We start from the raw sequence: 22334 nt of genomic DNA, 5'->3' as shown, positions 1-22334 counted from the left end.
TAATATTATATATATAATATATACATATACACGTGTTTTTGCTACATTAAAACACATAAGTAACATCTGTTGATCTGTTTATTCTTTATGTAAAATCTTTTATCTTATCATTATTATTATTATTTTATACAGAAGTTAAGGGATACACATTAAGATAAGGTAGATTACAGATTTGTGCCACAGAAATGACTGGAAATCCAAATGACAGCAGATTCATTCAGCGTCCGACTCTAAAATTGTGCCGAGGACAGAGTTCACTCGCCCGCTCACATTCAGTCCTCACTTTAATATCAGCAGAAATAAATCAGCGCCACTGCTGCGCGTTATTATTAACAGAGCAGCGCGACATGTCCGTCCACACCTCGGCTCGATATTCCTGATATGACGGCGAAGGCATTTTCCACAGCGGGATAACAAATAGCAGTCGGGTGAACTAACCTCGCGTCCTCGGAGCGCCGGTGTCAGAGCATCAGGCCGGGGTCACGCAGGTCGCCACCGCGCGTCCACTTCACCCTCCACTAACACACACACACACACACACACACACGTCTAACTTCTCACACCTTCCTTAAATTCCTTTTTCCCTGAACTTGTTTTAGTATCTGAAGAGTTTCCTGCAGGTCACATCACAGACACCTACAGGTCAACACGGCTACTGTATATGAGACGACATGAGCTGCAGACACAGGACAGGACAGGAGAGACGAGACGAGACCAGACGAGACGAGAGGGCACGGGCAGCCTGGGCTTAGATGTAGACACAGTCACCAGACTGTATCAGATAATATGATGGGATTAAAGAGGAATTATCTGTCGATACGTCCACGCAGAGCCTCTGTACGTCCACGTCTCAGCGGAGGTGCCAGTCATTCAGTCATACACTGTGTGTGTGTGTGTGTGATATGTTTTATTTCATCATGAATTATTAAACTTTTGATCTGTTTCCTCTACGCCGTCACTTTCAGGGTGTGTCTCCAGATTAACCCGTTCACCTTCTGTTGGTGAACTGCTGACTTTTTTTCATCCTTCATTCAAAGTTTGGTTTGTTTATTTTCTCTGTTGTCGTTTGTGTTTCTCGAGCAGAACATGTGACACGTGTGTGTGTGTGTGTGTGTGTGTGTGTGTGTGTGTGTGATTATAATGATCACCCTCATCATCAGTGAGATCGTTCTCATTGGTCTGTACAGACTGTGTAACAGAGTGAAGAACTGCGACCAGGGTTAATGAGACATTTTATCTCTTTCACATCCTTCCTTCCTTCCTTCCTTCCTTCCTAGCTAAATTGCCGGAAAACACAAATGAGTCCGCGTCATGTTCAACCTTCCCTCCTTCTTCTTCTCACCTTCCTTCCATTCTTATTTTTCCCTCTACCTATTTCACTTTCTTCTTCTCTCCCTCATCGCTCACTTCCTTCTTCTTCCCTTCCTTCCCTCCTTTTTTCCCTCCCTCCCTTCCTCCCTCCTTTTTTACCTCCCCTCCTTCCTTCCTTCTCACCCAATCATGTCAAAATGCCCGACAACCCCAATTAGTCTACTGACATTATTACTCCTTCCTTCCTTCCTTCCTTCGTGTATGTGTGTGTGTGATGATCTGATGGTGAGACCACAGTCAATGTTCCCGCTCCGACTGGACAATAAAGTTCTACTTTCTCCTCAGACTCTCCACCTTCATCACCTCCTCCTCCTCCTCCTCCTCCTCCAGTGCTGTGGAAAAAGTCCTGACTCACCTCAGTCTGTGGCTGAGCAGCTTCTTAGAAAGCGTGACGGCGTGTGAGCGACGTTAAGCCTCAGCTCCTCCTCTGGTCCACACTGAGTCCTGAGAGAGAGAGAGAGAGAGAAGATAAGGAAACGTGCAGAGTTCACCACCACCCACTGTTCACCTCCCTCCTCCTCCTCCTCCTCCCCCTCTTCTCTCCCAGCACCCCATCATCAGGAAAGAGGGTTTCCCCTCTGGAAAAAGGAGGGGAAGGTAAATTGACTGATGTACTTCTGACTGCTCTGCAATAACCTCTGATTACCTCCACTTCACTGCTCCTTCTCCTCCTCCTCCTCCTCCTCCTCCTCCATCCATCCATTCACACACCACGTATCCTTCAACCTGCTCTTCAAACCTCGGAAGATTTAAATTTTTTTTGACATTTTAATGTGTTGCTGGTGTTAAATTGGCGGGGATTTCTCCCTGATTAAGATTGGTGATACGTGTCTCGGTGTCACTTGTGTGTAGCTACAGTGTCTGTTTTCCATGTTTAATGTTTTTGCCATTTCTAATGAATGAACGTGTCAGCCGCTGCACTGGTGCCTGTGCCTCACAGATGTGACACTAATGTGGAGCTCTGAGTAACGGAAAGCATTACATGCTAAGTGCACCTGCTGTTGTTTGTGTGTGTGTGCGTGTAATACGTGTACCGAAATGTACGAGGAAATCACTCGACGATGACCTCGGACGGATCGCCACGGGGACGCAGTGTTTGTGTTTTGACACAATGAGATCATGATTTTACTCAGATGCTGAAATAATCTGAGTTTACGCTCGTCAACGCCGCAATAAACTGGGAAATATCACAGTTATACAGCTTTTCACCACGGCTCTTTCTCCCACACCAAACCCCACAGAGAAAATCAGTGATTTAACATCACGGCACACGGGAGAGCTCGACCCACTTTGCTTTGTTAGTTCGGTCTTTAAAAAAACCTTTGTTTGGTTTCCCCTCAGTGACACAAAGTGACCACACGAGGCAGCAGTAGACCAGCAGCTCCTGTGTCTCTCTGAGCTTAAATCGCTGATTTTCTCTCTGGGGTTTGGTGTGGGAGAGTGAGTGCTTTGCAAACTTGAGTTTCCTGTTAGTAAAGTCTGTCTAACAGAGAGATAAAGACGTGAACACGTTCTTTAGATGTCGTAGACTTAAGCTGATGGAGATTTTATGAGGTTTCCAAACAGGAAACTCAAGTTTGTAAACCGCTCACTCTGCCACACCAAACTCCATAGAGAAAATCAACGATTCTAACTTCACGGCACACAGGAGTGGTCGATCCACTACCGCCTCCATCAGTGAGTTCAAATGTCTTATTTGGTGAATTCGGCTTTTCAAATCCTTGGTTCAGATTTAGCCGTGACACAAACTGACCACACGAGGCAGCGGTGGACCAGCAGCCTTGTGTCCCTGTGAGCTAAAAACGCAGATTTTCTGAATGGAGTTTGGTGTGGGAGAGAGAGAGCGGTTTACACATGTCCGTCTAGATAAAGACATGAGCGCGTTCTTAAGCTATCGTAGACTTACGCTTTGTTTTGTCAAGTGACTAAAAATGTGTTTTTCTAATGTGCCTGCAGTTCAGAAAGAACCAACACAATAAAATAAAGCCATCATTTCTGCAACGGTTTCTCATAAATGACCTTTCATGCTGCAGCTACGGGGGAAAAAAACGAGGCTGCGATATTAATTGTTATTAATTAATAAAAAGAAAACAATATTTTAAAGGGAGCTCATTAAGAAAAGTCAGGGTTAGAACGTTTAATGACCGTCAGAGAATCATTCATAAACTTTCCCCCTCATCAGAACAATGACGCTGCGTCTGACAGTGTCATCAGTTTGTGTGCGTGGTGAATTTCCTCCGTCACTCTCACTAAGTTGTTTTAAACACCTGAACTCCCCCTCGCACATTAAGACATTATAGAGGAAAAAAAATATATAGTGCTGCTGCATAGATGTGCAGCTATATATTTCACGCAGTAGATATTCAGGTCATTAAGCAACATTTTGACACCTCTGTTATTTACTATCCCGAGCGGTTTCCCACCTCGTTTAATCAGACTTTGCTAAAAGCCGCTGACTCAGAGAGAAACTCTCTCTCTCTCTCTCTCTCTCTCTCTCTCTCTCTGTGTTTATGTTTATCTCCTGAGCTCCATTCTTCCTGGTGAATTTCTCTTTGCTTACTTGCTCATATTTTCCTAAAATGTCTGGTTCCTGTGTCGGGGGTTTATGGAGGAGGTCTGAGCCACGAAATACTCACAAAGGAAAGAATAAAGTGGAGTTAAAAAATAAATAAATACATGTTTCCACACACAAGAATGGGTTTTGGGAAACGGTACAAATGTTCTACTAGTTTCTATAAGAGCTCTTTTTTCGATTTTGAACAAAATACCCGGGAGAAAACTTTCCCCTCGACCCCAAACTTTCACCAAAAGAAGTTATTCTTATTTTTTTACTGTCAACTTTTACTTTACTACATTTCCTCTAACTCTCTTTGTTACTCGTTACTACCGAATTAAATCAGAAGAAGAAGAAGAGTTATGAAGGTATTATGGGCTGTATTTATATAGAGCTTTTCTAGTCTCAATGAGCTGCTTTAGTATTGGTATCGATAGAATATCAATAAGCAGTATACTGGTGTCAGTATTGGCAAAATATTGATCAGAAGTACCGGTATCAGTTGTGATATCGATAGCAAATTGATAAGCAGTAGTGGTATCAGTGTTGGTATCGAGGATCGATCAGAAGTACCAGTATCGGTATTGGTATCGATAGAGTATTGATGCACAATATTTGTATTGATAGAATGTTGATGCACAGTATCGGTATCAGTATTGGTATCAATAGAGCATTGATCAGAAGTACCAGTATCGGTATTGGTAGAATATCAATCAGAAGTACCAGTACCGGCATTGGTATCAATAGAATATTGATGCACTGTATCAGTATCAGTAGAGTATTGATCAGAAGTACCAGTATCAGTATTGGTATCGATAGAATATCAAGTAGTATCAGTGTCAGTTGAACACTAATGATACCTGAACGATAAAGTTCTGTTTCAAACAAAAGCAGATATCACGTCAGTATCGGACACACGGCGATATTCAAAACAGTAAAGTGCTTCTTGTCTTTTTCTTTTTTCTTTTCTTCTTTTTTTCATTACAAGTGGTTTACCTTCGATTTTCTCTGCTGGGAAAAGGAGGAATGGCTCCAGAAAAGAGGAGGAGGAGGAAGATTGAAGGAAATAAGATGTGGCTCAATACAAGTTATATTTAATGGAAGGATCCTGCAGGAGGGGGAAAAATGAGGGGAGAACGCAGAGAGGCACGGAGTGTGTGTGTGTGTGTGTGTGTGTGTGTGTGGACGTAAAGCACTGGCAGCTGTGTTTGATGTGGTCAGATTCCGGGGGGTCAGGTGCCGACGAACACACGCGCAAACAAGCGCTGGTGCGGCGCACGTTTATTAGCCGTCGCTGGCTAAATGGAAGTTGGATGTGATATTGCTCTTGTCACAACAGCCATCTGATGTCAATTTCACACAGTGACGGGACCCTCCACAAGCTGCTCTGCCGTCGCCGTGCACTCATCACCGCCGTCGCCGTGGTACCAAACAAAGCCCCGCCCACAAACACACACACACACAAACAGAAACACACACAAAAGGTGTACAAAAGCTACGCAGTCATGTCTATTCCTTTATCTCTCTCTAGCCCCACACGTCTGTCTCTACACCTCCCTCTTCATGACACACACACACGCACACACACACACACACACACACGCACACGCACACGCACACGCACACGCACACGCACACGCACACGCACACACACACTGCTGGGATAAGTCAGGAGGAAATGGATGCCCATGTTTTGTGGGACCACCTGTTCATCCTGGATACAAGTCTGAGAACCCAGTAAGGGTTAACCCTCTTTGTGAGAGTGAGCCAGGACAGCGTGTGTGTGTGTGTGTGTGTGTGTGTGTGCGCCACTTCATACATGTATGCATGCATGTGTGTGTGCATCTGTGTGTGCATGTGTTGGCACCTCCCCGTCTGAAACGTGCCCCCATGAGTGGCAGACTGGCTCAGGCTGTCCGGCTGGGAGGAAGCAGAGCCCACTGCTGGACCACCTCCCTGGCACACACACACACACTCTCTCACACACACACACACACACACACGCACACACACACACACACCTAATCCCACTCACATTCCACGGAGAGCATCTTTCCTGCCCATCACCAGTTCTAAACTACCAACCTACTAATGACTAAATGGATTAATTCATAGTCCGGGGTTTTTCGACGCTTATATCAATCAAAATTCCTGGGCCAATATTTTCATATTTACTCTTATAATATCATATGATAAAAAGTGGGTTTTTTGCTTGTCGGTCAAAGTGAAATCTATTTGAGCCAAAATGAGATAAAAAAAAAAGCATTAAATGCAATTTTTTTCCACCAAAATCCAAAAACTCTTTTCTCTACAGCACAAAACTGATGATTTAAATACATTCAAATGTAAGTAACCACGTTTAAATATGTTGTATTTATAATAAAATACAACAAAGGGTTGGTGCTTTATACATATCCATATATATACATATATATTTTCTTGATAAAGACATCATTAAATTGCTTTATAGGCCAGAATTGAGAAGGTGTTATTTGATCATTGGTTAATCAGTTGAGTGCTTTTTTTTTTAACTTAAATGTGAATATTTCCTGGTTTCTTTTGCTCCAAATAACAAAGAAATCATTAAAAGTGGATCATTTTACATTTTATGGGCCAAAATTCTACTTATTTATCAAGGAAATCATCAACAGATTCACCTATAATGAAAAGTATGAAGCAGACAACAATAATAATAATAATAATGATAATACTAATAATAATTTACCATAACCCTAAAAAGACAAGAGTTATAAATAACAAAGGGGAATAAAAACATGATAATTCATCACAGAAAGTGCAGAGTTTTGGCAAAAAGTACATGTTACATGTTTTCCATAAGCAGCAGAAACTGAGGCTTTTTTTTCCCTCTGCCAGTCAACAATGCTGGACAACACACACACACACACACACACACACACAACAAATAATCACCTCCTGTGAGGCAACGAGATGGAGGAGGGAAAAAAAAACAGCAATCTTGTCTTTCAAACAAAAAAAGAGAGAGAGGGGGTGAAATATTTTAAGGGGCAATGAATTCCACGGGTCTGAATAGGATGTTGGTACATGTTTTACTAAAGGAAATATAATGGCACACTATTATTAGATCACATTAATCACGAGTGTGCCAAAGGCAGTGACAGCCGCGCTGAAAAGGATTGAAAACGCTGGTAATGGATATAAATTACCCATTGTGTGATAAAAGGATTTTTTTTTCCTCCTGCCTTCACTAAGAAGGTAAAAAAGGAATAAAAACAGTGAGAGAGCCACTAACCGTCTGTGTGTGTGTGTTTTTATACATGTGTGAGTGTCCTGTGTGTGGAAGTAATGTGTAATAATGCGGGGTTATCAGTGCGGGATTAAAATTTTAAGGGAATCAGATAGTGACAGTGAGGCCTTGTGTTGGAAAGCAGCGACGATGACGACGACGGCGGGGGAAAAAGAGAGGGAAGGATTAAAAACAGATTAAATTGGTTTGTAGTGACGGAGATGAAAGAGGAGGGAGGGAGGGATGGCGGGGGAGGGGGAGGAAGGAGAGTGTGTTTTGACAGAGGTCTGTCGGGCATTTTGGCACGGCGATAATGAGTCACATCTCCCATGCACTGTTATTTATTGCCGACTTGGCTCGCAAACAAAAGATCAATAATTTTTGAGCAAATCTAATGTTGTCCTCGCCGCTAATGCGCTCGTCCATCACGTCTGCCATCTCCACCGAGGAGATGGACTGATTCCCTGTTTATTTGGAGATCAAATGCAATTATATCACATGTCTATAATAACAGAGGAAGTGCACGCACACGCACACACACCACCCTCCCTGCATCCTGCATATGTATATGAGGATGTAAGGACGCACACAAAGGTGTCACACCAGTGTAAATGATAATATATGTATCAAACGGGTGACGGGTCCTCGCCGTGCAGCCGCTCCTCACGCATCAATCTTCATTTCCACCTCAGACCCTCGCTGGTGAAATATGAAGCGCGTCAACGACCCGCACCCCCGCCCCCCCCCCCGCAACACGGGAGGCACACAAACATCCGTCAGAGCGCCGCCGCGTCGCCGATGTGCGCTAGTTAGCCCCGCAGCACGCGGCGGCGCGGAGACAGCAGATCCTTCACTGACAACTAGCCCACGGTGAGACACTTTCCCGCCACCTGAACTCAATCAGGCCCCGGTGGAGGAGGAGGCGGCGGCGGCGTTCTGGGTGTTTTCATTTCATCTCCAGCCCCAGATTCACTCCCAGCTACATTGTTATTTTATTTATCCCACAATGCCACAGTGCTGGTATGCAAATGTGATTAGGAATCGACGCGTTCATACGTTACGTTACCAACTTTGGCCGTAAGGAGTTCAACTCACTGTATACTCAGTGTGTGTATATGACACAATCTAGACAATATTGACGTTCAAAAGTATCACACCTGCTTTTTATTGAACCCAGGGGTTCCCAAAGACTGGGCTGCGAGCCCCCGATGAGTCACGGGACATGTTTTTTGGGCCCCCAAACTATTTTTTTTCCCCCAAATTTCACATAATTCTCCAAACATCTCTTGGGAATGACTTGTTCATTAATTCGGGGGCGACGGTAGTTCAGTGGTAGAGCGAGTGGTCCTTCAACTTGAAGGTTGTGGGTTTGATTCCCGGCTCCACTAGTCTACATGACGATGCAACCTTGGGCAAGACAAGATACTTCTTTCTGTTGAAAATATCACGTTAGATAATCCTGTAGCAAAGCGGCACAATCGATTATAGCCACGTAAACATGTGTGTGTTGAGTTTGCATTAGTTTGTGTATTTTGGATGGGGGGGGGGGGCGGGGGGGCAGAACGTTTCAATTTCACGTGTCACTGAATGTTTAAATTCTTAATTAAGTTGTTAGACTACTGAAGATGCATTATAGAATTTTAAAAATCAAAAATTGCGAGACCAGATCGGGACGTTGGATGAATGTAATATCTGAGATTTAGCTTTAGCGCCAAAGCAACACAAGATTTTACTTAAATGTAATATTTATGACACTCAATTAAAAAAAAATTCAGATTTCAAGAGATGGAGGTTGGATTTATTTTTGTCTTTGTAATAACTTTGTGTAACATTTAACTTCAAGCTTTTCAATTTCAGCGATTGTTTTGATTCGAGTGTCAATTATGATGTAAATGTGTACGTTAGCATTGGTTTGAGCTCATGCTAACAGACAGACAGACAGACAGTGTCACAGTGAAGTCAGTGGCAGGTGTGAAGCTCAAACTCCTTCCTCCTCATCTCCCTGGGTGAGGTGTGAGGAGCAAAACAATGACGGACAAAGGTCGCCTGGCCCACAGCGCCCCCCCACTGAGGTGTCGACCCGCTGAACGCACCACGGTGGCAGAAGGAAGGAAGAAATGTAAGGAGACATAACTGAAGGGACAACGTCGACGGAAGAGGACGCCAAGACAGCGAGTCTGACATGTAAAGAAATATTTCCTCACATTTCTCAGAAAAATATTGATTTGATATTCATCACTGTTGGTGATGTTCTGTGATTAAAAGTGAAAGGAGGAACAAGAACGAGACACAGATGCTTCTCCTCACTGAAAACGTCACTCAAACTGATCTTCAAGCAGAAAACTTAACAAAAGGTTCTGATAAACTGAGGTCAGTCAACTGCTCACGCTCTCTCACCAAACTCCACAGAGAAAATCAGTGTTTTTAGCCGGCGGGGACACAGGAGCTGCTGGTCCACTGCTGCTGCATTCAGTTAGTTTGTGTCACTCGGGTGAATAAGACAAAATAAGACACTTGAACGTACTGATGGAGGCAACAGTGGATCAACAACTCCTGTGTGCTGTGATGTAAAATCGCAGCACACAATCTCTATGGGATTTGGTGTGGGACGTTAGTCTGTGGTAGAAAGTGGTCGTCTAAGAGCGTCTGTGTCCTCTACCTCACACAACCACACACAAGGCAAAGCTGAACTACTCCTTTAAGGTGTTGTCCTTGTCCCAAAAGGTTTCCAACAGGCTGTTTTCATCCATGTTGGTTTCCCGGAGAGTGCCAGCTCCTGTGTAGGTCAGGACCTTGGCAGGTGAGACAATAAAGCCTTGACATACGGCAGAGAGCAGGGAGGGCTCGCCGAGACTCGGAGCGACCCAAGACACCTCCCAAGTGAACCTAATTCTCTCTCTCACCGTGTCTGCCGTCGCCTGCTGTTAACACACACACACACACACACACACACACAGCTACATGTCCAGAGCCGTGTCAGGGCCACTTTAAGGTCAACGTGCCCGGAGACAGCGGATAAATTAGCAGTTCTTAAGTCAGTAAAGTGACACAATGTGAGGCGTCACTTTAGCAGACACACAAGATACGTAAAAGCATCATCAGCGAAACTGAAACTATCCTTCTGTCACCCATGCATCAGAAATGCAAATGTACACAGTGTTAATGACACAATTGTCGGGTTTCTGGGAACAAAAAAAGTGACACAAGCCTACGTCAGCACAGGTCAACAGCTCTGATTCAGCCCCTCCCCCCCAAAAAACATGTTAGCATCGACGCCGAGTCATCGATGTGAGCAGTTTTGATTTGTCTGTTGAAATGTCTGCTCAAAGGTTGCTGTATCTTGTCTGTATATGTAATAATTCACTAGTGTCACAGTAATGGTCTGATGTGCACGCGGCTGTAATCATCACTGCCGTCATCTGCAATCATCGAGCCATCACAAGCCTTCTTTTTTTCTCTCTTTTTAAGTAAAGAACGTGACATGGGCAGTCGTGGATGGTGATGAAGTGGTGTTAGGATTCACATTCACACCACGCCAGAGAGTGGCGGTGAGAGCCGAGCTCTACTGCAACACAGGAAGAAGAAACTCGCTTTCTTTACAGATGGAGGCTTCAAATGTAATATGATTGATTGATATCAGGTTTGCATTTGCATACAGTGATGACACTCGCTACATAGAATCAGCACGGTGTCTTTCACCATTTCACCAAATCTGAGGTCGATACGATCACCTCTGTGAGAACAGCAACATAAAGAGCGTAAGATTTGGTGTCTCCTGTTGCCACTGTGCAAAATGGGTGTGTTTAAAGCCGGACCTTTTTATTGTGGAGCATTTAAGACCTTTTTAATCCTTGATTAACCAAATATGAAATACCACAAACATTGCCCTCAAAATATGGCTGATTGATCCAAAATGGCCGCCTTTCTGTGGCGTTTGGGTCATGGCTCCCTTTGACTTTTTTGCTTGTCCTGACGTGACATATGTGTGTACTGGTTTTCATTCATGTACGTGAAATTCACCATTTGGGCATATTGTGATATTACTACACTTAGCACAGATATCGTTAAAGTATGGACTTGGATTAGAGACACATGGAAACCAAAAAAAAAAAAAAAAAAAAAGCCAGGATTCTGAGATTAAAGTGAGAATTCTGAGAAAAAATTAAATCACAATTGAAAAAAAGTCAAAATTATGAAAAATAGTCCTGACAAGTCAGAATTCTGAGACAAAAAGTCAGAATTAAAAAAAGTTTTAATTTTTAATCCTCCTAATCCAGGTCAAAGTTTGTTCCCATGAAATGTTAGTAAAAAATCTACCCAGTGAAGATATCAAGAAATCCCTAAAAGTGAAAAAAAAAATAAAGTTAAATCACATCTGTCAAAACTCATCAGATACGAACAAAACTCAGTACATTTATGGAGAACCAGACCGTCAGATTAGGTTCATCCTAATCTCCTAATGGGGAGAAATCCCATTTAACAAGTTCAGATGTGTGTGTGTGTATCTCAGTGACATTTATCCTGCACAGTTGAGCTTTCAGCGTTGGTGGAAGTCTCTGTTCTCTCTCTGAGTGTCTGTTTATATTTTTATTTACCGTCTGTGGCCTCGTCTGCCTTCTGTAGCAACACGTGCAGAAACGACAGAAAGAAGAACGCTGCAGCTCTATCTGCCCGAGCAGACGGGACTTGACTGACACGACGGCAGTGGCGGCGGCAGCAGCGGCAGCAGCAGCAGCAGCAGCAGCAGCAGCGGCAGCAGCAGCAGCAGCAGCAGCACCGTTCGCTCCTCTCATAGCCCAAATATCGCCTGTGGGATTTCACCGCACTAAAGAGTCGTGTCAGAGATCTCTACAAACGCGTGACGTCTCCCTCAGCCGCCGCTGTCATGTTCCCCCTCTGCCTCTCACTTCCACCCCCTCTCCCTCTCCCTCTCCCTCTTCTTTTCTCTCCTTCCAAGCCTCTTTGGAGCCGTTGACTTTCTCCCTGAGCATTTTTGACTTGTCATTTCTTTTAAAACATACATATCAAAGCTGAGCGTATAAAAGGGCAGCGGGGGGGAGGAGGAGGAGGAGGAGGAGGAGAGACAGATGTTTCTCTTATGCCCTTTCTTTTTCCTTTACTCGAGTACAACGAAGCTTTGGGGAAAGAGGAGAGCGGGCGAGGAGAGATCTTCAATTTCACCCGGCGACACATGGCAATGCATCATTTGTATTGATGCAATATTAAATTTCAATATCGCGTGTCAAAAGGTACAAAATGATAGATCATAGTCTAAGTAAATGCATTATTAAAGGCACTCGCTGGCTGCGCCGACTTCTCGTACAATCAGCCGTGTCAGAAGAGTACAGTTGCTGATACTGGCAGCATTTCAAAGCCTTGTCATTTCTTTTCTTAATCTGTCACTTATTAATGCTCCAGAGGAAGTAAAAGAAAAAAAAAATCACAGATCTTTCCCTCCCAATAATCACAGGCTTAGCTGAGATCGTTTTATTTCCTCTCCGGAAGAATTATTTTAAAATGTAAAAAACGAATGAAGTCACAATTAAATATTGAGTATTGAAGAGAAGATAAGGGTGCGGAGCTCTTGTTAGATGTGTTAAGAGCTCAGAAGAAAAGGAGAGCAGCGACTCACTCACTCACTCACTCACTCTGTGTGCTTTTGATTTATGTGCTCTTTATGTGCTCGGCAACCCTGTAAGTTTATCTCTGCATTCACAGCGTGATAGAGTGACTCCTCGCTCGTCATCTCCTCGTCACAATAACACCGTGGACACTGTGGACTTAACGGCTGATTTTATTCTGTAACGCAAGACAAAAGGTTCCAGTTTTTGACGCCGTGACAAAGTTCTGGTTCATGTGAGAAGAGAGAAAAATATACAAAAAGAATCCTAAAGGGATACTTAAGCATTTTGTACTACAAATTAAAATGAAAAATAACACAAAAACACATATTTTGTTTTATAAGAATAACTACAAAAATGAAAATATGTCATAAAGATTTACATTTTATTTGAAAATAATAACCGCTGTCAGCTTTGTGTTATCGACAAAGGTTTATACAAAAAGTACAAAAGATTTTAACACCACATTAGCATTTACATAGCTAGCATGTGAACTTTGATAACTTTGACCCAAGTCTACATGTTAGCTTTGTAAATGCTAACATGTGAACTTTGACCAACAATTTTTGTTTCAAAGTCTACATGTTAGCTTTGTAAATGCTAACATGTGAACTTTGACCAACAATTTTTGTTTCAAAGTCTACATGTTAGCTTTGTAAATGCTAACATGTGAACTTTGACCAACAATTTGTTTCAAAGTCTACATGTTAGCTTTGGAAATGCTAACATGTGAACTTTGACCAACAATTTTTGTTTCAAAGTCTACATGTTAGCATATATAAAGCTAAAATATGAACCCTGCTAACTTTGACCAAAGATTTTAGTGTCAGGGTTCAGCAGGTTTTAGCATTTATAAATGTTAACATGTAAACTTACTGATTGATTGATTGATAACTTCAACCCAGGATTTTAGCGTCAAAGTCTAACATGTCCATTTATAATGCTAACGTGGACACTGATCGAAGATTTTAGTGTCAAAGTGCACATGTTAGCATTTATAAGTGAAACTTATGTGTCTGTCACTGAACACAGTGAATTACTGCCACTGGAAACAACAAAGTAAAAGCAGAGGAGACGACAACGACCACCATCATCTGCAAGTTTTTGTTTCCTTGATTGATAGCACTCGTGTTTTCTGTGTGCTAGCTACGCACAGTTACACACACACAGACACACACACAACACTGGAGGAGCCAGTTGATGGTTAGCTTAAGCTACTCATCAGGACGCAAATCAGATCCAGAGGCAAAGCTAATTGCCGACTGGCTCCGTTTCCACCAGACTCAACTGAAAGCGGTTTGTCCTGAGCTCAACATCTTTGATTCAGCTCAGTCTGTAACAGCCGTGTAAATCACAGCAGCCGCACACGTGGACTCACAGGAGTTAGAAGAGAAAAAAACACACAGATCCAGTTTCTCACACCACGTAAGAAAGTCTGGCTTCTAAATGATCACATATAACGTTAAGTCTCACCTAAATCGTAAAGTAAACGCAGCTAATTTTAATCTACTGCAGACTCCAGTGTCCATGTTCTTCGTATATGTTTGTCTTTAAATACCTGCAACACTTTGAGTCCGCTCACGACTGACCTCGACTGCTCTATCTGCCAAATTAACTCCATTAAACACAAATACTGCTCCGTCAAAGTGAGATATTCTTCCAAACAAACATGTAAATACTCGTACTGTTAATGTATACGACAGCGCGGCCGAGCCAAGGTTAAAAGAAGCTGCACCGAGACTCATAATCTACGACTTCATAAACACGCAGTCGTATATTTAAGGGAAGGTTGCGGTTGTGTAAGGCGGCGACACAATACAGTTTTAATACAATCTATGCCTGCTCACTGCAGTCTTATCTCACCGTTTGACAGACTTCTCCAAGTTTGAGTCGCTTTGTAAACCACGTTTTCTCCCCAACACCAAATCCCAGAGAGAACATCAACAATTTTACATCACAAGACAGAGGAGTTGTTGATCCACAAGCATCTTGGTCTACAAGATGCTGTACATCGGTTTACATAAGTTGATGTAGATTTTAGAGTCAGCCTTATTTTTAAGTGCTTAAAATGTGTTTGTTTTTTTTCCCTGTGAAACGCATGTAAAATTGAGATTATTTCTTCTCATCATGAGATTTTCGTTCAGAAAACTACAGATAAGAGGGATAGTTGGACTTTTCCTCTCAGCCTCTGCTCATGTTGGAGCTCGTCCACTTTGTCCTGTTTGACATCAGAGCTCAGCTTTTATTACTCCTGGCTCGCTCCATGTTGATGTCATGCTGTCCACATTGATCCGGTTCACACTCTAACACTACGGACAAAAGAAAGAACTTTTCACTTCGCCGTCATGGCTAGTGGGAACTCACAATGTGAAAATGTGTTTATTGGGCATATTTTGGACTAATTTGTACCATAATCGAATAAAAATCAGCAACAATACTGCAAAAACATATTAAAATGCTGAAAACCAACAAACTAATCCAATGACAGTATACAATAATCCTTCATTTACATTTTCTTAATTTAAATGATAATCCTTAATTATTTTTTTTTGCCTTTTGAGGATTTTTTTCTTAAACAATTTAAACTAAATCTCTGAACTCGTTCCAACGCTGAAACACATCTATATTTAACATTTTGTTCTCACTTTACAATGTTCAAATGTAAACGAGCCTCTGAAATGAGGATTTCTCACAGACGGGAAGGCTTCACAACTGTCAATGAGATTTCTGATGTTTTTACATACACAATATCTGCAAATGTAGGTACCAATAATTATGCTATTATCAGTATTTAGTGTCTGCAACAGTAACAGAAGGCCTCTTCACTAGTTTGCGTGTTTGTGTTTTGCGTATTTAACCACGTCATGGCAGTTTCGCACAGCCGTTACTATGACGACTCCGCCGACTGATACCAAACCGGGTACAGTCGAGTTGAGTAGAGCTAAAACTGTAAAAGTTTTCATTCAAATTTCATTAGGGGACCCAAAAATATCTCCTGTGTCCCATCGGTGGTTTGCAACCCAGTCTTTAGGAACCCCCTGTGTTTTGATGTGTTTGATGTGGGTATTTTTGAAAGTCAATATTCTGTGTGTATCGCGTCAAATATACACTGCGTATACAGTGAGTCTAGCCAAGTCGAGTTAGAACCTAAAGTATATATGATAAATATATATATAAACCGTGGCAAGAGTAAATGTATGCGTTCCATCGGTGGGTTGTAACCCAGTCTTTGGGAACCCCCCGTGTTGGATAAATGAACAGTGGGATATTCTGAACGTGAATATTCTGTACATCGCTGCGTTTACAGTGAGATGAGTTCTCTGTAAACGCTCTGTGAGCTTGTGGGAAGCGCACGAGTGCATGTGTAACGTCCTGATTCACTAAAACCCCTAATTGCAGGATCCAGATTGCCTGGTTAAGGCCGGGGCTGGTTCAGGCCTGGTGGCGACCCCCTCCCCCACCACCACCCATGAGGAGTCGCAGCCTCCATTTAACTTCCAGATCCCGTGCAAACGAACACAGGGCTTCCCGTGTTTGCGTGCTGGCGCTGGCTGGCAAAAATTCAATTTCCATCCCTCCCTGCGTCCATCCCTCCCTCCCTGCGTCCCCTCCACCACCTCCACCAGCACCCGCTCTGTATCCGAGCCTGCTGTCTGGCCCTAACGATGCTCCCTCTCACCCGCAGCCTTCCTCCTGCCTCCCCTCTCTCTCTCCCTTCAACAACAGAACACAGTGGAGTCGTTAGGACCCTCTCTTCATTACTTCAAAAAACCAATCATTAGACACCAGAGTATATACGTAATTAGAAAATCACTTCCTTTGCAATCCCGGCTAAGTAGTTTACATACTGTAATTACAGGGACAAAATCAATTTTTAATCATTTCACTGATTGGGCTCATCAGCTCAGTAGGAACATTGTATCCTGCTTGTTGTGCGAATGCAACATCTGGGCTAAAACAATTACCCTTTTGTGTTCCAGCACCGCTCTGAAAATGCCTCGCTGCCACTTCCCCCCACGTCGTGGGCACTCGTTTCTATCTCTATCCGTCTCCAGACGCCTTTTTTCCCCTCCATTTTCTCTTCTTCTTCTTTTTCTTTTTCCCCTCCCTACCTCCCTCTCTCCTTGCCCTCCCTCCCTCTTTCTCTTTCACTCCCTGCCCTTGACTTGGACATGGAGGATCACATTTAAAGCTTTATAAATCAATACGCTATAATAAGCTGCTCTTGACAGAGAGGGAAAGGATGGAGAAGGAAGGAGGGAGGGGAGGAGGAGAAACAACAACATATTGCTTTATTAACACCTCTTATCTTTTGTTTTTGTTGTCACTTTTGTTTTTTACGTCGCTGCTGCTGCCTTCTGGAAAACTTTTTTCTGTTTTGTTTTTTTATCACCTTACAGAAACACACTTTATACGCACGACGACGTGTGTGAAGTAATGCTGATTTTTTTTTTTTTTAACCAAATATGTGATCAAATGAACGTGCCGTACTGTCCGGGGTAAGTGTCAGCCTTCACTCGCTAATAAAATGCTTTGTATTCTCGTCTGAGAGAAGCCGGATCGATCCACATTAGCCAGAACTCTCTCCTCTCTCTCACTTTGAAAACTCAGGAAATCAGATTTCAGTGCGGGGGCAGAGGAGAAAAAAAAATCGGTTAATGCATTGATCGTTTGGGCTGTATGCAAATCACATTTTTTGCACTTCTTCCTCTCTCTCCTCCTCTTTTTTTTTTCTGCTGATCAATAGCATTAATTAACGGCTGCATTTTAGCGGCACCCCGCCGCGCTGTTAGACGCCACCGTCGACCTCAGGAATCATCTCACAACCCCATCCCCCCGCCCGCCTGCCCACTTCACCCCCCGCCGCCCGCCCCCTCTCCTGTAGCCATGGAAATGAACGGCACGTGGCAGCCGTCATAAATCACCGGATCCAATTTGACCACGAGCTCCAACGGTGAAATACGAGCACAGGTGGCTCGTCCTCTTATTATAACTTTATTTATTTATGACCACAGTTGGAAAGGTTACTTTAAAAAAAGTAACTAGTTACAGTTACTAGTTATTGTGAGTGCAGCAGTTCCCTGACGTCCCTTTTCGACAACCTTTCGTCTTTGATGCGTCTCGCTCATTTGCGTAGGGTACAAATCGCTAAAAATGGACGCCAACAATTCCAAGTGACTTCCTGTTGAGTTGAGGCCATGGTTGCGGTCGACTTTTTTTGTTTGTCTTGGTCTGTAACATCTTCACACCCAGTTTCGGAGAAATTATGTGGAACTCAACATATGCCAAAGTCATATGGCACTTAGGGCGAATGGTCGAAATATGCCCAAAACGCAGAGGGTTGCGTAGGGTACAAATCGCCCAAAACGGACGACAAAAATTCTAAATGGCCGACTTCCTGTTGAGTTGAGGCCATGGTTGTGGTCGACTTTTTTGTTCGTCTTGGTCTGTAACATGTTCCCAGCAAGTTTCGTGAAATTCGGTGGAACTCAGCGTATGCCGAAGTCATAGGGCACTTCCTGTTTGGTGGCAATGGTCGAAATTCGCCCAGAACGCCGAGGGAATCCACCAAAACTTTCGACGACTTCTAGTTTATCTTATTCTATACAAGTTTATTTATATATTACACATATTTTCTACCTCATACACGCTGCTTCTGTAAAGTTACGTCAACACTGAGCACAAATAATTCCATCACTGGTTATAGTTTAATGATTTTTTATCAAATATATGACAATAAATAATAGTGGAATGTGTTTTTAGGTGACTTTTTACACCTGAGGTTCAGTTTAATTGTCATTTAATTGTGAAATAGGGTGTTTTTTCTCAATTATGACTTAAATTATGAATAAATATTTCACATTTTTAGTGTTTTGTTCTCCTCAATACTAATCAATAATCCATAACTGGAGATTTCAGGGCGTCACAGATGTTTGGGACAACCTTCTGTTTTATACAGAGAGTTGAATAAAAAATGTTCATTTTCATTTGCGTCGCTGACTTTTTGTCTCACATGACACAGTTTCTTTCAAGTTTCTCCAACGCTGGTGCAACACAATCAGATATTACTGTGCGTGTGTGTGTGTGTTAACCAGCCAAGCTGCTGCTGCCAGCGATGTTAGTGAGTGTGTGTGTGTGTGGGATTAATAATCAACGCTTTTTGAAATTATTATCATTCCCAAAATGCTCTTTTGTGATTTGCTTTGAAGGGCGTGAGTGTGTGTGTGTGTGTGTGTGTGTTAAGTGGGTAGGGGGGGATGTGGTTGGTGGTTGATGGTGGATGTGGGTTTTTTTTTTTTGGGGGGGGGGGTGGGGGGTGCTTTCTCATTTGGAGAGCTTTTCCAATTATACAATTAGTGAGGAATGTAGGCCATGAGCCGTGGTGTTCGTCTCTGCTCCACGACCCCTGATACCAGAGTGTCCTCACCTCAATCTGTCGCCATCTCCTCCTCCTTCTTCTTTCACTCGTAAATAAATACATAAATAAATAAATACATAAATAAATAAATAAATGGACACATGGAGGAATTACTGTATGTTATTATAGACAAAACGAAGTTAACGAACGTCGGTTTGAACCTTCTTTGTGAACCTCTTGCAAACAGGAAATGGGTCAAATTAGTCGTCACTGAGCTCAAACTGGCGACGACGCGATTTTACGATGTTACTGCGAATCACGAGAAATTGATGGTGGTGAATTTGCTTTATCGGGATAATAATTATTATTTCACAATGGCAGGTTAAAATAAAATGAAAAATGGGTTAGAGGAGCTGCTCGTGATTTACGACAATCGTTTTTTATTATTTCCAATCTTTTGACTTTCTTTTTGTAAATATAGTAACATATGTTTGTAACACTAACACCGCTTGTAAGTTTGTCAGTAACATCATTTTTGTCATATTTGGTAACATTAGTAACGTGTTTTTGGAGACATTAGTAACATTTTCTTACTAATGTCGATGTTACGATGTTACGACATAACTGCGAATCACGAGAAAGAAAAAGAACTAACAATAATTTGCTTTATCGGCATAATAATAATTATGAATGGTGGGAAAATTGTTCTTATTTCAGGTGAGAGAAAAAGTGTTGTTCACGCGCATACTGTCCTCAAGCCACAAGGGGGAGTTGCTCACGATTTACGACAAACTTTTTTTTATTTCTATCTTTTGTCTTATTTGTTCCTTATTTTGTTGTTTGTTTGTAATATTGCAACATTTTAGTGTGTTAACATCATTTTTTCTAACAATAAAACAGTTTGTGAGTTTGTCAGTAACGTAAAAGTCATTTTTGGTAACGTTAGGGAAATGTTTTACTTTAAAAAAGAAATAGTATTTATAAAAAATAGTATTTTATATATAGTATATAGTAATTTGATGAGGGTTTTTTAAGGCGTTAAATACATTTTTGTAACCTTTGTAAGATGTTTATTAGTAAAGTCATTTTTGAGATGTAACTAGATTTCATGACATTTTTAGTAACTTTAGAAACATATTATAACCTTGTGATACTAAGTGAGAACTTTTTCAAAATGTTTTGTTTCATTTCCAGGTTTTGTAAAGAAATGAATAACATGATTTGGAAACATGGCAAGATTTGGTCAAACTTCTTGGGTAATGTATGAAATGTTTCAAATTTGCAACAATATATTATTTTTTTTAGGCAACAAAATAACTTTTTCATAATGTTATTGTAACTTTTAACATGTTTCTGTAACTTGGCAACTTTTCTTTTTTTGGTAAAGCAATTAATTTCTTTTACGTTACATTACATTGTAACATTAGTTCAGTGTGAACATGATTCTGCCTGTGAAACTAAAACAAAACAAACACTTTAAAACTTTGTAAAAACAACGCTAATATTGAGTAAATCGGATGATTTGGAGTTAAAATCTCCCACAATGCAAACTCTTCTCTCTCTCCACTGCGATGAAGTGATTTGATAAATTGATTTATGATGAACTGTTTCATAATTTGTCCTCGTTTCCATCGACCTCTTCACTTCCTGTCGGGGGGGTTTTAACGCGAACCAACGACAGCCCGAGTGCCATCTGTTGGCGCGCGGATTTTCTGTAATCTCTCTTTACTGATTACAACAATGACTACACAAACCTCTTAAACAATTATCCCCACAATGTTAAAAAAAAAAAAAAAAGCAAAAATAATTATAATCATTAACTCCCACCAAGTCTGCCACTCCTCCAGCAAATGAAGGCTGTCAGAGCGGCAGAGAGGCAGCGCCGGTGCCAATCATGTCGTATTTATACCAGCGGGGCAGAAACAGCACAAACTCAACCCAACAACAGATGACCCCTCAACTCCCACCGCCCCTGCACCGCCATCTTCTTTTATTAAGGGGGGGGGGGGGGACCTGATCATCAACATAATCATTTCCAGCAGTGTCAGGAATAAAAAAAACACTTGAAAATTAACAATTATAAACGTATTTAATGAGTGGAAATGAGCAAAAAGAGAAGGTGAAGCCTGAAATTCACATCAGTTACAATAAAGGGACAAATGAGACGTAGGACATTTTTGTCTCATGGAACTCCAGTGGAAACAATTACTCGATTATTAATCCATCACTAAATGAATCGTCAACTATTTTGATAATCGATAAATTGGTTTGAAGATCAAGATTTCTGATTGTTTTCAGAAATATTGATTGACATTGTTTTCTTAAAAACAATATTCACATTCTTAAATGTGAATATTTTGTGGTTTCTTTGCTGCACGTAACAAAGCAATCATTCAAACTTATGGAATTAGATTGTGTCAATATTTTAAAACAACACTTTTTAAGAAGGAACCAATATATCAATTTAATCATTTAAAAATATTGTATTTTATTGTTTGAAAATACACTTGTTCTTTGCACCGTGGTTTTTTTGTTTGTGGGTGGGGCCTTAGGAAAGCTGCCTGCTGATTGGACACTGAGTTTTGGAGCGACAGGAAGTCCCGTCTGGAACTCGTCACGTCAGTGACGTCCCACAAAATAATTGTAAATATCTGACGTTTATAATCTGACAAACATTAGATCGTTCAGTCCATAGAATGTCAGAAAATGTTGAAAAATGTATTCAGTCTTAATGTTTTCTTTGTTCCATCGAGCAAAGAAACCACAAAATATTCACGTTAAAGAAGCTGAAAATCAGAAAACTCTATTTAAATATTTAAAACTTCTTTTGTTTTTGTCGACTTGATGCATGTGCGCTGTTTTGGCTCTTATAGGATGAGTTTAATTTTAAATATTCATTCAAATATACACGATTTCCACCTACTTTTGAAGTGTATGTATATAATTATTGACGACACATGACTCTCTTTCTGTACCCGCCATCTGTGTGTGTGTGTGTGTGTGTGTGTGCGCGCCTGTGTGCACGTGCTTCTGTGAAAAAACAAGAAAAAAATCACGGTGTGAGAAAACGTCAAAGGGAGCATGTGTTTGCTCTGCTTCCAATATGAGTGAAAATCTGTGGCACAAACCTCTGATGTGACACATGCACACCGTGACTCACACACA

The 22334-nt window shown here is 41.7% G+C and overlaps 1 protein-coding gene across 4 annotated transcripts in view; it reads right to left on the bottom strand.

Annotated features, from left to right (window-relative positions):
• Window positions 1-22334, bottom strand: part of znf536 (zinc finger protein 536) — a 317559-nt gene that overhangs the window by 237804 nt on the left and 57421 nt on the right. For all 4 annotated transcript variants that reach the window (XM_058629151.1, XM_058629152.1, XM_058629150.1 and 1 more), the window contains one exon: window positions 1727-1815. The gene's annotated coding sequence lies outside the window, so the exon portion shown is untranslated. The remainder of the gene's footprint in view (window positions 1-1726; window positions 1816-22334) is intronic.

Source organism: Solea solea, chromosome 5 (assembly GCF_958295425.1).
Source record: "Solea solea chromosome 5, fSolSol10.1, whole genome shotgun sequence".
In the NCBI taxonomy this organism is placed as follows: domain Eukaryota; kingdom Metazoa; phylum Chordata; class Actinopteri; order Pleuronectiformes; family Soleidae; genus Solea; species Solea solea.
This window is presented reverse-complemented; position numbering and strand designations above follow the sequence as displayed.